Source organism: Dasypus novemcinctus, chromosome 13 (assembly GCF_030445035.2).
Source record: "Dasypus novemcinctus isolate mDasNov1 chromosome 13, mDasNov1.1.hap2, whole genome shotgun sequence".
In the NCBI taxonomy this organism is placed as follows: Eukaryota; Metazoa; Chordata; class Mammalia; order Cingulata; family Dasypodidae; genus Dasypus; species Dasypus novemcinctus.
Genome location: NC_080685.1, coordinates 51,670,666 through 51,680,689, shown reverse-complemented (window position 1 = coordinate 51,680,689; position 10,024 = coordinate 51,670,666). Strand labels below are relative to the sequence as shown.

Here is a 10,024-nt window from a genome sequence, read left to right as displayed (position 1 = left end):
TGTGATCTCTACCCTATACTGTTGCCCATCTTATTTTTTCTTATGCTTTTGATACACTAAGGATACAAAAATCACCCTCCAGTCCAGCTGTCTTCCACTCCAGCACCATATCTATTGCAATTATTTGTGTTATTAGTAATAAGATACCTTTTTTTGAGTACTTATCATGACTAGGCATCTTATTAGGCATTTTTTATAGAGAGTGCTTAATTATCTTCCCAACTGTTTTTTGAAGTAGGTATTATTATTCCTATTTGGCATATGAGAATCTGAGACTTGGAGAAGTAAAGTAACTTGTCCAGAGTCAAACAGTTGTTAACTGTTGGAGCTGGGAACTCAAGACTAGTGATAGCTGACACCAAAGACCATGCTCTTAACCACTGCTATCCTGCCTCTAGACAGATCCACATGGAAGTAAAGGGAACTTCAAACTCAGTATACTCACAATAGAACTTACTATTTTTCTCACCAAGCCCACCCCTCCTCTTGGTTCAAGACATTAATTTAAGGCATGATAATCATTCCTTAAACCAGAAGCCTTAGTGTCAGCCTGCTTTCCTCCTTTTTCTTGTCCCTAACTAAAAGCCTGTAGACTGTGACATCACTGGTTCTCAGGGCCAGTTTCAGTAATCTCCCACCAAACCTACTTGCCGTGGGGAGTTCTGACCTGGTTAAGAAGATACATTAGCTGAAGGACCTGGGTGTCTCCATAGCTGTCAGGAGCACCTCTGCCTGGGGTTGTATCTTCTTTGGCTGTCTCTGAGATCCTGTTGAGATGTGCCTAAGTGTAACCCCTCTGATGATCTCCTGACTCATTTTGAAGTCTCTTAGCCATATAAACTCATTTGTCTTTACCATTCCCCCCTTTATTCAAGGTCTTTTTCTAGTTGCATCACCAGCTGGTGATTGGTAGTAATCCCTTGGCATCAGGGATGCTCAGCCCCAGGAGTCATATCCCATGCTGGGGGAAGGTAATGCATTTGCATGCTGAGTTTGGCTTAGAGATTGACCACATTTGAGCAACATGGAGGTTCTCAGGAGGTAACTCTTAGGTACCCTGCAGCTCTAGGGTTAGTTGAAATTTCAAGCACACAGGCTCATAAGCATAGTCATCAGTATCAAGGGCCCATCATTGGGCCATCCTTCATCACTGGTCTTTGCCCTTGCACTTGGGGGATTGTTGCTGCTCCATTGGAGAATGTGACAGAGTTTCCCAGAATGGGAACTTAACACTCCCTCAGTTGTCATGTGAAACTACCCTTATGTCAATATCCAACGAACATTTGAACATACCTACATACACTATATGCATGCCCTGGAGAACTCCCTCCTACCCATGCATTCTCCATCAATGACACCCCATATCAATCCTCCTCCCCTAAGTACCCCCTTGTTTAGAGGTGGAATGGACCTCACAATCCCAGGGTCCTCAGGATGGAGGAATAAAATATGAATTAGGGTGGACTTACTGGTATTCTACTATAGAATTATTGTGACTCTAGCAATGGAAGAAATTATATCATTCACGTGGAGACAGTGGCCATGGATGTTGCTGAAGGCAGGGAGAGGGAAAAAGAGGTGTGATATTGGGGCATTTTTGGGACTTGGAGTTACCTTGAATGATATTACAGGGACAGATGCAGGACATTATATATCCTGCCATAACCCACTGAATGGACTAGGAGAGGGTGTGAACATAAACTATAATCCTTGCTGTGTAGTAATGCTCCAAAATGTGCTCAATAAATGCGATGAATTTACCACACTAATGAAAAATGTTGTTGACGTGGGAGGAGTGGGGGTGTGGGGAGTGGGGTATAAGGGAACTTCTTATTTTTTTTTTAATGTAATATTTTCTGTGATTTATGTATCTTTAAAAAAAAAGAAAATATATTAGCTGAATGAATGAATGAAATCAACAAACAAAATGAAATAGGGTGCCATACTGGAAAGATTATGGTGTTTGGAGCCAAGTTTTATATCCTGGCTCTGACATTCACTAGCAGGGTGACCTTGGGCAAATTTCTTTGTTGCTGTTTTTTTAAGAACCTGAATTTTACTGTAAATGGGGATATTAATACATACCTTCTGGGTTATTGTGAACATAAAAGATTATTCATATATAATAGCAAGTTTATTGCCTGGGACATAGTTCTTTTCAATACATAATAACTATTGTTAATTTACAAAAGTCACTTACTCTACAAGGCAGAAAGTTCCAAATTAATAAAACAATTATAGGGTTTATCAATGGAGACATCACCAAAATACAATGGGAGATCCTTGCAGGATTTGGATTGGAGGAGAAAAGGGAAGGAGGAGGTAGCAGTGGAAGAATAGTATGTGCAGGAGCCCAGGGGTAGAAATTTTCATGTTGTATTCTGGTGACAGGGACTGTCCACTGTGGTTATAGCATCATTAACTTATTCTTGAATTTGAGCACATTCTATCTTCCAAAATGGAAATTCATGTTTTTTCATGGTTGGAAATAAGGATTAATGTGCATTTTCAGGATGCAATAGTGGAGGCATTAAATGCCCACCTAAGGATTTTTGGATTACATTCCGCAAAGGGGAGGTACTGAAAGTTTTGAAATAGGAAAAATATAATTTTTCATTTTGACCCAGTTCATACAAATACCTAATTATCTGTCAGTTGGACAAAAGGTTTGAATTTTTTACTGGGAGAGAATAATAAAGAGAAATTGCTACAAGTGGCAATTTTTAAAATACTTTTGGAAAAGAATATGCAGATAGTTTCTTATTAATAAAGACCATGCTGGTGGTTCTTAGGAGGGTGTTTGCATTTGAAATTTCAGTATGAGGTGATTTGAGCACTAGAAAAATAATCCCTGAGGATTTCAAAAAACCTTTAAAATCAATACACAGTAATAGCATTTTATATTAGTCAGCCAAAAGTGTGCTGATTCAAAGTACCAGAACTCTACTGGCTTTTATAAAGGGTATTTATTTAGGGTAGAAGCTTACAGTCACAAGGCCATAAAGTGTGAGGTACTTCCTTCACCAAAGTCTGTTGCCACATGTTGGTGCAAAATGGCTGCCAGTCTCTGTGAAGGTTCAGCCTTCCTCTTCCTCCTAAGGCTCAGTGGTCCCAGCTCCTTCCATTCTCACCTATAGGTTAGCATAAAGCTTGTCTCTCTCTGGGGCTTGTTTCTTTCTGGGCTTTCTCTGCTATTCAGGAATCTGGTCTCTTCGGCAGGAAACTATCAGGCAAATGGCGTAGCTCTCTGCCTAGGGCTCCAGCATCAAAAACTAAATTCTCTCTGCTGCTGTGTTGTTTTCTCTGTGTTGAGTCCTTGGTGGGTGGGGACTCAACATCCTACTGATGTGGCCAAATCAAAGCACTAGTCATAATTTAATCAAGTAAAAGTGAAACCTCAGAATTTAATACAATCTAATGCACCCAGAGGAACAGACCAGATTACAAACAAAATCCAATATCTAATTTTGGAATTCATAAGCAAGGCCAAACTGCTATACATTTGTTTATTACTTATTACTTAAATATATCTAATTTCTAGAATTCGACAACACTTTGGAATTTCAGAGCCATATATATAGCAGTAGCCTTCCTTACAGAGTATGTGGATGGTTTTGGGAGCTACTCAAATAACATCCTTAGTAACCAGCCATGGTGGCTGTAGTAATGCAGTAAATAAAGGTTACCTAGGCGAGCTGATATGTGAAGCTTATTAATTCTTTATCCTAAAAAACCAGAACAACATAACACAAAACACAAACAAACAAACAAAACCCATCTGGTCAGTTGGGCCATTCAGATCTTGATACCATGTCATGCAAGGTGCATTAATTTTGACTGAGAGCCTGGGGACTACTAGGTTAGCACTTGATCCAGAAACAAACAGGAAGTTGTCTTGGGAAGGGGAGGCTGAGAACCCAGAGTCTTCCACCACTCTGCCACATTCCTTGAAATTCTGGAGCTACTATGCCATGGGGCATTGTCAAACATGGGAATTGACCAGTCTTTTGGTCAGTGGAACTGGTTAACTTTGTTCATCTTCTGTGGCCTGTCTGTGGAAGAAAGCAGAGGGATGTCAGAGTTAGAACAGCCTCCTGGCATTTGGATTTCCTCAGAGTCCTGCCAAAGGCTTAGAAAATACTTTTACTTTCACATACATTCCCTTTATTGCTAATGCATTCATTTTCACCTCATCTATGTCATTTTGATCTTTTCTTGGGTATTTGAGTCTTGAGGTTAAAAGAATAAGAAGAAAAACAATAATAATAAAATAAAAAAACACATCAACATGAAGACATGAAATTGTAGCAACATAGAAACAGGAAACAACCACTTTTCAGTCCATCCATCTAATTTTGTCTAGGATGAACTATTTATTTACAAGAACATATATAATTTCAGCAATTTTTAGAATTTGACAATCTATATCCCCCCTTATAATCAGTTTCAAAAGGTAATGTTCTATAATCCTATGACCATTCCTTAAGGCAACTTGAACCTCTCAATTTATAAAAATCCCATTTGATATTATAAATAAATCAGTAGTCAGATATTCAGCATAAATTTCTTCTACCCCTACAATATGTCAGGTCGTGTGTCAGGCACTTGGTGATCCTTTATTTCCTCATGGGAATGAAAATAAGTTGTTGTTTTTGATCTTTTACCCTCAAGCCCCTAATATTCCAGCTGTTAGATCTACTGTCCATGTCACCCTACATGCACATGTATTGCCCACATGTGCTTCAAAATACTATACCATCAATAAATAGCAGGGCTAAAATGTACGAAATTATTTTTATATTTTTATCATTAATATTATTTCTATTTCCTTAATCATGTTCATGCTATTTTAAGTACCTGAAAATTGATCCAAACTCACTTCTGTAGTTGAGGAATAAACAATTCTCATTCTATTTACAGTTAAAACTAATTTTATTAGAGGTTACATAAGCAGTAGTTTAGATGAAGCAGACATAAGACTGTCCAAAATAATTTCATCTGTGTCCTTTCATTCTTAAAGTATTGAATTCACAAGAGAGGGAGACCAGAGACAGAGTTAGCAGATTTCCTAAAACATTCCTTACACAATTGATGATACTTTAAATACCCATTCTATTAATTACCTTACACTTACTTATTGAAGTCCAGCTTTGTGTTAACATGGACTTCCTGAGCTGAAAATAGAAGGCAAAAATATGAAACACTTTCTTCCCAATATGTAATGAGTACAGTATGTAGAATTAATTGGAATGGGGAGAAGCTAGAGGTCAGAGTATCAAACAAGAAGCTGAGTGCTGTCTAGAAATAAGCATATTATCATGTGTTAATAGTATTAACTTTACATCTTACATTTTAAGTTATGGGACATGAAAGGGGGAGTATGACTCAGCTGGAAAAGGAATGAACATCATTCAAATATATATAAGAAACTTTGTATCATATTTAAAGGAGAGGGTTAACATGTACAAAGAAAGCCGCATCATTGGGTAAAAGCGTAATTTTGCTATTGTCTGTAAAAGGCCTGATAGTAAATATTTTAGTCTTTTTGAGTCATATGATTTCTCTCACTACTACTGAATTTATATTTACTCAAAGAGGAATAAAAACATATGTCTACACAAAAACCTGTGCATGAATGTTCGCAGAGGAATTGGTCATAATAGTCAACAGGTAGAAACAAACCCAAGTGTCCATCAATCAATGAGTGGATAAACAAATGTGGTATATTCCCACAATGGAATATTATTTGGTGATAAAAATGAGTGAAGTGCTGATACATGCTACAACACAGATTAACCTTGAAAATACTGTGATAATTGAAAAAGGGCACTCACTGAAGACCATGTATTGGATAATTATATTAATATTAAATGTTCAGAATAGAACATTTTAGAGACAGAAAGTAGTTTAGTGGTTGTCTGGGACTCAGGGGATAGGATAAGTGACTACTAATGTGTGAAGGTTTTTATGAGGGTGGTGGTAGTGAAAATGTTCTAAAATTGATTATGGTGATGGTTGCACAACTTTAAATACACTAAAAACCATTGAATTGTACACTTAAATGGATGAATTTTATAATATGCAGATTAAAAATCAATAAATCTGTTATTGAAAAAAACACAAAGTTATGGCAGTTTGGGAACAAATTTAGAGTTTGAAGTACTACACACAGTCTACCACTCTGTCAATTAAGGAAAAAGGTTTTCAAATTGTCCCAAAGAATAATTGCATCATATACAACCAAAGCAATAAAAAGACTATGAGTTCTGTATTAGTCAGCCAAAGGGGTTCTGGGGCAAAGTCCCAGAACTTGGTTGGCTTTTATAAAGGGTATTTATTTGGGGTAGAAGCTTATAGTTACCAGGCCCTAAAGACTCCAACTCGATGTACCATAAGAGCTACTTTCTCACCCAAAGTCTTTTGGCACGTATTGATGCAAGATGGCAGGTGATGTCTGTGAGGGCTCAGCCTTCCTCCTTTCTCCTAAGGCTCTGTGACCCCAGCTTCTTCAGATATCAGCTGTAGGCTGGCATAAGGCTTGTCACTCTCTCTGGGGCTTGTTTCTTTCTGAGCTCAGCTGCTCTGTTCTCTTCACAAGGTCAGCTATAGACTATCAGGCTCATCTCTCTTCCTGGGGCTGTGTCTATGGCGTACTCTCTCTTCCTGTGTATCTGCTTCTCTGTGTGTCTACTGTCTTACTTCTGTGTGAAAGTCTGTTTTAGCCCAACCAAAGGGGTAGGCCTCAAACCTGGATGCCCTAATGACATGGTCAAATAAAAGCCCTAATCTTGAATTAATAAAGTAAAAGTGAAACCTCTGAATCTAATACAATCTAATATGCCCAGAGGAAAAGAGCAGTTTATAAACACAATCCAATATCTATTTTTGGAATTCATAAACAATATCAAACTGCCACAAATTCAGTTCAAAATCACTTTTTAAAAATAAGATTTATTTATTTATTTATTTATTTCTCTCCCCTCCCCCTCCCCCACCCTGGTTGTCTGTTCTCTGTGTCTATTTGCTGCGTCTTTGTTGTCCGCTTCTGTTGTCAGCAGCATGAGAATCTGTGTTTCTTTTTGCTGTGTCATCTTGTTGTGTCAGCTCTCCATGTGCGGCACCATTCCTGGGCAGGCTGCACTTTCTTTCGTGCTGGGCAGCTCTCCTTATGGGGTGCACTCCTTGCGCGTGGGGCTCCCCTACGTGGGGGACACCCCTGCGTGGCAGGGCACTCCTTGTGTGCATCAGCACTGCACGTGGGCCAGCTCCACACAGGTGAAGGAGGCCCGGGGTTTGAACTGTGGACCTCCCATGTGGTAGATGGATGCCCTAACCACTGGGCCAAGTCTGCCGCCCAAAATCACTTTTTATAGTCTTTTCTTTTTATTAAGTGGTTTCACCAGAGGGTATGATTGTAGATACAATAGGTGAGTACCTGAAAAATGTGCTGAATGACCTCACTCTGAACCTGTCTGAACATCAATAGTAAAACCACCTGAAGCCAGATGAAGGAGGGAGAAGGAATGTGTACAAAGCACAACGTATGTTTGAAGACTCATATGCCAGAGAAAGGGGAACAAATTGGAGAGAAATATATATGACAACAATTTTTTTCTGAAATGTTAATTTTTTTGGTTTACAAACTAGAAACAAGCTCGGCTTAAATAAGTAAATTTAGTTTGAATAATGGCGCTTTGTGAACACTGGCCACAATGCTTCTTAGAGTAGATTTTACACTTGAGCAGTAACAATTAATATCCCACCTCACTAAAGAAAAAAATACACCATGGACTCAATTCCATGTCAGTTTCTGTCCTTTATCTATAAAGGGAAGTAATTGCATCACTGTTCTCAAAGGAAATAGCAATAATAACTTTTCTTTTATGGAAAAATGACATGGTTTAACCGTGAGATAAACTTGATCCTCAAATTAGCATCTTTAGTTGATTTTGTTCTGGAAATACACACAAGTTATTGAAGGCAGATACAGTAAAAAATATATATTCTCCAGGAGCTGTTAGGGTGTATGAAGAATCTTCTTATTGAAGTCCAGAGTGTCAACATTCATCTTTATTTCTCTTACCACCTATACATATTTTCTTGAACTACATGATGGTTTGAGGTGTTGCTGCTTTCTTATGAAGCTTCCAATGTAATATCCCCCACCCACCTCCCATGTATTTCTATCAAACATTCTCAAGAACTTGTATGAGCCAGTCATGATGGCACTTTCAGAACTGACCATTAGCACTCAAACCTGTAAAAAAAATGCAGTCATTTTTGTACAGAGAATAAAGCATGCTTTCAAGATATTTATGAATCTGATGTGTCTCAACAGAGCTATTTTCCATAGTCAGGTCTCTTACTTCAAATTTAAGGTAGTCTTTTGTCATAACATTTCAACTTCTATGACTAAATTTTACATCAGATGTGAAAGATATTATTTCAGAAAAGAATGACCTACTACTGGGATCATCAGAATCTCCAAAAAATTTAGAATGATATTTACACTAGCCTGAAGAATGCAGATTGCAAAGTCTTATAGTTTTTTATTTTTGCTGGAGACACATGCAATATGCTGGTGCAATGTACCAACTACATTATACTGGTGTAATTACTGCTACTGTAGTACCACTCCTGGCAGTTCTTCCATGTCTGTGGGTTTTATTTCTATAATGTTATACATTAATTCTTAGCTCATCTGCAAAAAGATGGATTTCATGGTCACTAACTTAAATGGAATTTATGTGATGCATGTGTGCATTTGCAAAAATCCATGGTGGTCTTACTTCTAACATAAGGTCCATAGGCTTCAATATTGGGACTTGTACTGCTATAATTCTGAAATGATTTTTTATTTCATAAAATAAACTTTATTTTTAAAGATATTTTAGATTATAGAAAAGTTACATCAAAAGTATAAGGGAGATAGGAGTGCTAGGAAGATGGTCTTGGAGTAGGCAGGAGAAAGGGACAAAAACTGTCTGAGGGACCTGCTTTGGGGGTCAACAGACCAGGACAGTGCTACAGAACTCACAGGAGGCTGAGGGATAGAGAGATGAAGAACCTGAAATAACAAATGTGACTTACCAAACCCCTGCCATGGCCAGGAAGGGCTCCCAACCCCAAGATATTAATCTGGGATAAAACCCCTGACTCACTGCAGTTGACTGTAGGGGGGAACAGATATCTTCCTCCCTGTCAGCTGTTACAAGGGAAAAGGAGGGGAGACAGGGGGCTTCTCTTCAGTGAATTCAGCCAGCAGAGCCCACTTTGAATCTCAACTCTGGTCAGAGCAAAAACAGGAAAGTGGAGGTGGAAAGAAACACCTCCATATAAAGGTATGCTGACAGACACCATTTCTGACTGGACTGGAAAATGCACAGAGATAAGTTGCTTTTAGTGTCTCTTAACCCAAACTCTTGGCAGAAAATCTGCAGTGAGTCCCTGGCCCAATCTTGATAACTTAAGCTGCACAACTTGAGAGACATATAATAGGTTGAATCAAATATCAAAGAAGAGCTGTGGGACAAAAAATAGGCAAGAGGGAGAAACTGGCCAACAGAGTAAATTCCCCACCATATTAGATGTCTAAACATCAGCAAAACAATACAAGCCATAGTAGGAAACAGGAAGAGATGGTCCAGACAAAGGAACAAACCAAATATCCTAAATAGATACAGGAATTAAGGCAACTAATCAATGATAATCACACAACTCTCTTAAATCAATTCAAAGAATTGAAAGAAAATATGACTAAAGTGATAAAAGATATTAAGAAGATACTCAGTGAGTATAAAGAACAATTTGAAAGACTGCAAAGAAAAGCAACAGAGCTTATGGAAATGAAAGACACAATGGATACAATTAAAAATACATTAGACCCCCCAGCATGGGACATGACACCCGGGGATGAGCCTCCCTGGCACCGAGGGATCACTACCAAGTACCAGCTGATGATGCAACTAGAAAATGACCTTGAATTAAAGGTTCAGTGCAGACCAGCAGAATATCCCTGTCTACA

General features: G+C 38.4%; 1 pseudogene; it reads right to left on the bottom strand.

The window, feature by feature from the left end:
• Positions 1-8,017: 8,017 nt before the first annotated feature.
• On the bottom strand, positions 8,018-8,807 carry LOC101417651 (serine/threonine-protein phosphatase 2A 55 kDa regulatory subunit B delta isoform pseudogene; annotated as a pseudogene).
• Between the last annotated feature and the right edge of the window lie 1,217 nt (positions 8,808-10,024).